Source organism: Cervus canadensis, chromosome X (genome assembly GCF_019320065.1).
Source record: "Cervus canadensis isolate Bull #8, Minnesota chromosome X, ASM1932006v1, whole genome shotgun sequence".
Classification (NCBI taxonomy): domain Eukaryota; kingdom Metazoa; phylum Chordata; class Mammalia; order Artiodactyla; family Cervidae; genus Cervus; species Cervus canadensis.
In genome coordinates, this window is record NC_057419.1 from 106,440,132 (window position 1) to 106,447,794 (window position 7,663).

The following is a 7,663-nucleotide window of genomic DNA, read 5'->3' on the forward strand; positions in this document are numbered from 1 at the left end:
AATTATTTTCCTGCAGTTGTCTGATAATTTTTTAGAACTGAATAAAAATATTCCACCAAAAACAATAAAAAAGAATAAAAAAACAGACTCACAGACTTAGAGTAGAAATCTGTGGTAACCAGAGGGGTAAGATAGACTGGGAGTTTGGGATTGATATGTGCACACTGCTATATTTAAAGTACGTAAGCAGCAAGGACCTACTGTGAAAATAAAAAAATAAAAAAAAAAAAACACTTACTGCAGGCATGTATGTGTGTACTTGTTTGTGCCTCTTCCTCTTTTCTTATGGAAGCTCCATTTTGGGAAGAGATCATATATTTTTCATTCCTCAGTGTAATCCCAGAGGCTTGCTTAATAAAATGAAGAAGTGTATGAATATTAATTCCTTTCCCCTGTACTAGAGGTTCTCAATTAGGATAGTTTTGGCCCCTAGGGAAGCAAAGTGGAGACAGTTTTGGATATCACAGTGGAAGTGAGGTTGCTACTTAACATGTAGTGAGTAGAGTCCAGGGATGCTGGTAAACATTCTACAGTAGACAGCCACCCCTTCCCCCTACAATGAACAATTCCACAACTCCAAAGTCAGTAGTGATGAGGTTGAGGACTCGTGCCCTGTACCTAGTCATGTAAGAAATTTTGTTACCCTGAGTGGGTGTCAGTATAATGGCTATAATGTAAAAGTTCCTTCCATTTTAATCATACAGATGCATATCATTAAAATGGTGAAAGATGTCAATTAAGCTCATCTTTATCTCAAGCAATAAGCAGTAGATGGCACTAGAAGACATCATAATTTACTCTCAAAGTTCTTTGTAAGGAGTCTTCTTTATTGTTTGCAGTTTATCATGGTCAATTTCATCCCATTTCTACAGACACTTATTTTTGTACTAAAGTAGGTTTATGAAAACAGCATAGCAGTGTTAGACAATCAGTCTGTGCCTGATGTGTGCAATGCCCTCCGATGTGTATGGAGTCAAGTCCCTAGTGGCTTTGTCCTCAGTAAGCTTACACTCCTTGACTAATTACACATGAGTATCTTATTCTGGCAGTCTCAGAGCATCACTTGGAGTAGTTGATCATTATGCAGGATTTCCTAGATCTTGAGGAGGTATGTCAGTACAGGAGCATGATACATGGTATTAGTATGCATGCATGAAGAGAGAATTCTGTTTGGCTTTTAATCATCTAGAGTTTATACCCACAGAATGGGAAACCCACATTCTTTCCATGTTGTAGTAAACAGTGGATCTGCATTTTAATCCAGTTAAAGCTCAAAGAATCACAGGAAACATTTAAAATGTTATGAATATATTTTTGCTGTGGGAAATCTAGCAGACCATTTCTGCAACTTCCATTTGTCAGGCACTACTTCTCTATCAGGCGCTGTACTAAGAAGTGGGGAGAAGAAGATGAACGAAACACAGTCATGCACAGGACAGAAGGGTATTCAGGATGTTCCTTATTTCAGCACATGGCATCGGCATTCATCCAGTTGCCCAGGTTACAAACATTGGGATCTTTCTCTACTCCTTCCTTCACCCCTGTATACACTCCATCAGCAAACTGTGTTGATCCCGTCTCAGACATGTCCACTTCTTCCAAAGTCCCCTCTATCAAGCCATCCAAACCATTGTTAGCTCTGTCCTGGACTGTTACAATCACCTGATAACTGGTCACCCTCTGAATATTGACTTATGTATTAACACATCAGGAGAGTGTGGCTCTTGTAAAATAAGTCAGGTTTGCCACTCCTTTATGGTCTTCCTAGAGATTGGATGACTAGATAGTCTTCCTAGAGGTAGATGGTTGGATGTCATCACTGATTCAATGGGCAGTTTGAGCAAACTCTGGGAGATGGTGACGGACAGGGGAGCCTGGCGTGCTGCAATCCATGGGATCACAAAGAGTCAGACATGACTGAGTGGCTGAACTGAACTGGTGGTCTTCCTGTTTACAGTAGGATAAAATCTAAACTAAATCTAAACTAAAATCTAAACTCATAAGCTTCAGCCAGTCTCTCTGGACACCTCTCCTCCTACTTCTACTATCCTCTCTACTAAAGCCCTGATATTCCAGTTTCATTCCCACTGGCCTCGTCAACTGATATTAACTAACATACTTGGGAACAGTTCAGTTAGATGCTGGCTTCACCCTCAAAAAGTCGAGTGTCTCTGGGGGAGATAGATCAGGTTAATGTTGCCATGAGATATACTAAGTCAATATGTGGTTTCTCATGATACAGGGAAGACTTCCTGAAGGAAGAAAATTAAGTTCTATATTGGAAAATAAAAGGGTCCACAACAAAGTGGATTTGAGAATAGAAGGGGAAATTAACTTGGATATGAGCAGAAATAAAAGAAAGGGTGACAAGTGCAGATTTTGTGGAGTTCCCTACAGCTGCGACCTAGAGATGTACAAAGATGAGGGTGGCATTTTTAAACATGTGTATGCCTTTGTCTTTCCAGCAAGATAAAGGAAAAAGTACCTAAAATCTGTCTACCATGCACCTTATATTTGCCGTCATTCTAGTTACTCTATATACAGTGATTCATTTAATTCTTTTGACACTAATATGGCATTGGTGGCATAATTCCTTTTGAAAACAGGAAGAGGTTACATGTCCAAGGTTATGAATGGCAAAGTCAATATTTAAATCCAGATCTGTCTGCTTCTAAAATCTGTTTTTTTCCATGAAGACACTCATCTCCCTATTATGTTGTTAAACTCTTGAAGGATAGAATTTCCCCCAGCAACATCAGCAGTCACATGGTGAAATCTCACAGGTGACCAGAGAAATGGAAAGACATTTTAAAGACTTTGGGTGTGTGTTTGAAAATGGTCAGCTTTACTCAAAGAATGTCTTTGTTTTGCCTCCATGACTCTTTGGAAAACCATTTTCTACCAATACAAATGCATTTGATCTGTTAAGACTGTTCCAAATGAATTGCTCATTTGCCTAAACATAAATTTTGTTTGGAAAATACTTGCCAGTGTAGAGACAGCTTCAATATGAATTATGGTGCTTTGAGTGTTCTAGTAAGATTGATCATGGCTGGACTTGGGATTCATGACATATTTTTCTGCAGAAGAGCTTTAGGAAGTTTACTTATGGCACCACTTGAAGTCAGCTTGGTCCATTGGGAATTTTAATTAAGTTCTGGGCAGCCACTAAATAGACCATATTCTGAGGCCAATTTTTTTCCAAGTAGCCATAGAAAGTTGGGCATGTTTACGTGAGTCCCATTCATGGACATAAATTACAGCTGGCAGGAAGGTTCAGAGGGTAGAGAGCTCACTCAGTGTTCACTGTGCAGAAACTTGAAGCCAACTTAACCATCAGAGATGTGTGTTTGCTTCTACTTCTTGTAAAATAATACTTGAATTTTTAAAAATTTGATTCTGGAAGGCTATCTTCTCACTCACTATCAAATCTAGTCCAAGAATTAATTTTTAAGACCACCAGTGAGTGTTCCTCATGCCCAAAGCTCACAACAATTGTCAAAGTTTATTTTTTGGGTGGAATTATATACTTGAATTTTGGTTTGCTCTAAGTAGATTTCTCCCTATGTGAAATCTTTCCTCTTTAAAAATGTTTTGCTGTTCTCTGGATGTGGTGGACTAAGATGTAGTTGGTGACAAAGAGTGGCTTGTCTGAGGCCACGAGTTCAGTGTTTGTTATTTGTAGTCCTGACTTTCTTATGGCACTATGGATGAAACTGCTTATTTCTCCAGTCAAAACTTCAAACTTTTCTATATTAAACAAGACTGAAAACTGTGCTTCCCGTATACTGCCTAAAAACGCAGGCTTTATGTTTGAGGAGAAGGTTGTGAAAATTAAGAATGAGTGTCTATTTTTAAAAATCTTTCCTTGTTCCTTCTCCCAGAATCTGCACTGAGTGAAGGACAGTACCAGCCTCGCAGTCTCCCTGGCTTCAAAGCTCAGTCATCATTTGATTGCTCTTCCTCAAAACGTTACCAGTTTTGACCTGTTACCAGCCAAGACCTGTATTGGGTCAGCCAAAAAGTTCATTTGAGTTTTTCCATACATCTTATAGAAAAATTTGAAAGAACTGTTTGGCCAGTTCAATAGTTGTGTTGAAGATATTCCTCAATGGCCCTTTTCTTTCCCACTGTTATCACTCTCTTTCATCCAAAAATCAGGGTGATGGCCTACACTCATTCTTTCTCTCCCTAAAAACTTTTACACTTTTGTTCCCATTTAAACATCTCTCTGACCCTCATTGTTTCTTGCCTAAACAATGAAAAGAGGTTCCTAGTTGGTCAGCTTGACTCTACTCATGTCTCTATTTCGATGCTTTGTTTCTATGTCTCTCCCTTTTTTAGATCATTAGCTACTTGACAATGATACATTCTTCCTTAATGCTGTCTCTTTGGTCCTTATTACAGTGTCTGCCATTCAGTGTAGATCATTAACATGTATTCAGCAATAAATGTTAGTGAACACCTACTTTGTGCTAAGCACCGGGATTGCAGAAGTGAATAAAGCAGACATGGCTCTGCCTTCATGCCACCTAAGACCTAGTGGAGAGAGAAAGACCAAGACCAAGTAAGAAACAAACAAAAAATAACTTTTATTAAATGGCATGCGTTCATAAAAAGCTAAGGGGTGAGTAGAGAATAACAAAGGCATTCCCATTTTGGGTAGGAGTCACAGAAGCCTGGAAAAGGCAACAAGCCACATAATGAAAGGGCAAAGAGAATGGCAAAGCAGCAGCATGTGCAGAGGTCCTGAGGTAGGAAGAACTTGGTCTGTTTGAGGAACAGAAAGGAGACCAGTGTGGCTAAAGCTGAATACCCCACCCAGGGTCAGGCAGATCAGGGCCATGTCATGAAATTTAATGTAAGGGCAAAATACTTTATAGATGAAGATAAGGGTATCAGATAAGCATTTGGAAAGGTCAGTCTTACTTCTAAGACGGGAGGCCAGAAAGGGGCCAGAAAGACCAGCAGGTGCTGTTGCAGGGATCCAGGTAGCATGGATAAATTGTGTCTTGTCTGAATTTCTGAAATTGCTTTCTATCTCTGTGTCATCCTAATTCACGTTCCACTCCAGGTTTACTTTTCTAGTGAAGCTTTAGTCACACGTCTCTATTCTCCATTTTTCAATACATAAAAAATTCCAGTTCAGACTCCTCTGAGTATGGAATTTAAGACTCCCTGTGACAGTCCTCTGTGCAGACTTCCATTTTCTTTGCTAGATAGATCCTGTGCTCATCACTGCCCAAAGGGTCCCCTTGCTTTCCCACCTCTGTTTTTCACTTAGTGACTCTGCTTGGTAGGCTTTCTTCCTCATTTCTTGCTATGATGTATTTGTGCTTATGGTTGGGACTGGCTTAGGCACAGTTGTCCTGTGGTATCTCTGAGGGATTGGTTGCAGGACCACTGGGGACGCCAAACTCCACAGACACTCAAGTCCCTTGTACCGAATTCCACAGATACTCAAGTCTCTTGTATAAAATGGTATAGGGTTTGCATATAACCTGTGCACATCCTCCTATATACTTTAAATCATCTCTAGATTCCTTACAATACTTAATACAATGTACCTATTATGCAAATAGCTATAAATACAAAGTAAATGCTATGTAAATAATTGCTCAGGTGGCATATTCAAGTTTTCCTTTTTGGAAGTTTCTGGGTTTTTTTTTAATTAGAGGATAATTACTTTACAATATTGTGATGCTTTTGCTATGAATGCTTTCTGGAATTTAAAAAAAAAATGTTTTTGACCCACAGTCAATTGAATCTGCAGATGTGGAAACCGTAGATATGGAGGGCTGACTGTACTGACACATAAATGAAGTTTTCTTATATCAGTAACCAGAAGGAGCACCTCCCTCATTTGAACCCATACTTATAACATGTTGTTCTCTCTTTCTTACCTTGTTCTATGTTATCTTAGATTCCTCTGTGTCATTCATTTTTTTGAATTTGCTAGCACCTTGAACATTGCATGAGCTCAGTTTAATTTTTGTTGAAATAATTGCATTTCCGTGTATTGTATCTAACAAAATAGTATGTGTGTTTAGTGCCCCATAGGTTAGTAGTTATCACAATTTCAAGGTCATTTTAAAAAATAATAAATTAGAGCTATTCCTTTTGAATCTTTATATCTTTGCAAAACTTCATTATTTGTGCTGAGGTATATGTTAAGAATTTAACACTGCTATTTTTTTTTATTTGTTGTTCAGGCCCAAAGTCATGTCCAACTCTTTGTGACTCCATGGACTCAGGCACACCAGGTCTTGCCCTCCACTGTCTCCCAGAGTTTGCTCAAACTCATGTCCATTGAGTCAGTGATGCCATCCAACCATCTCATCTTCTGTCACCCCCTTCTCCTCCTGCCCTCTTTTCCAATGAGTTGGCTCTTCATATCAGGTGGCCAAAGTACTGGAGCTTCAGCTTCAGCATCAGTCCTTCCAATGAATATTCTGCATTGATTTCCTTTCAGATTGACTGGTTTGATCTCCTTGCTGTCCAAGGGACTCTCAAGAGTCTTCTCCAGCACCACAGTTTGAAAACATCAATTCTTCAGCATTCAGCCTTCCTTTTGGTCTTATTCTCATATCTGTACATGACTACTGGAAAAAAACAGTAATTTTATATTGGAGATATTGGAGTATAATCGATTAACACTGTTGTGTTACTTTCAGGTGTGTAATGAAGTGATTCAGTTATATCATATATCTATTCTTTTTCAAATTCTTTCCCCAATTAGGTTGTTACAGAATATTGATCAGAGTTACTTGTACTTTTTTTTTTTTTTTTTTTTATTAGTTGGAGGCTAATTACTTCACAACATTTCAGTGGGTTTTGTCATACATTGATATGAATCAGCCATAGATTTACACTTATTCCCCATCCCGATCCCCCCTCCCACCTCCCTCTTCACCCGACTCCTCTGGGTCTTCCCAGTGCACCAGGCCCGAGCACTTGTCTCATGCATCCCACCTGGGCTGGTGATCTGTTTCACCATAGATAGTATACATGCTGTTCTTTTGAAACATCCCACCCTCACATTCTCCCACAGAGTTCAAAAGTCTGTTCTGTATTTCTGTGTCTCTAGGTACCATTACACTTGTACTCTTATAGTAGGTCCTTGGTGGTTAGCCATCTTAAATATAGCAGTGTGTACATGTCAATACCGAAATCTCTAACTATCCCTCCCTACAACCTACCCACCCTGGTAACCTTAAGTTCATTTTCTAAGTTTGTGAGTTTGTTTCTGTTTTGTCCATAAGTTCATTTGTATCATTTTAGATTCTGCATATAGGCAAATCGGGTGGAGAGGGAGATGGGAGGGGGGATCGGGATGGGGAATAAGTGTAAATCTATGGCTGATTCATATCAATGTATGACAAAACCCACTGAAATGTTGTGAAGCAATTAGCCTCCAACTAATAAAAAAATAAAAAAAAAAAGGTGAATTTGCATTAAAGCCTTAGATTCATATTTAGTTTGAATCTTAGAACATCTGGTTCTCAGATATAACAATCTCATGTGCACGTGTTTGCTTCAGAAACCCCCATTTCAGTAAGAATAGTAAGAGCTTGGCACTTACCTCTAAATCATAATCTTTAATTAAATATTGAGATTTCAGAAGTTAACATGTATGAGGGGATGGATAGCAAGAAAAGAGTGG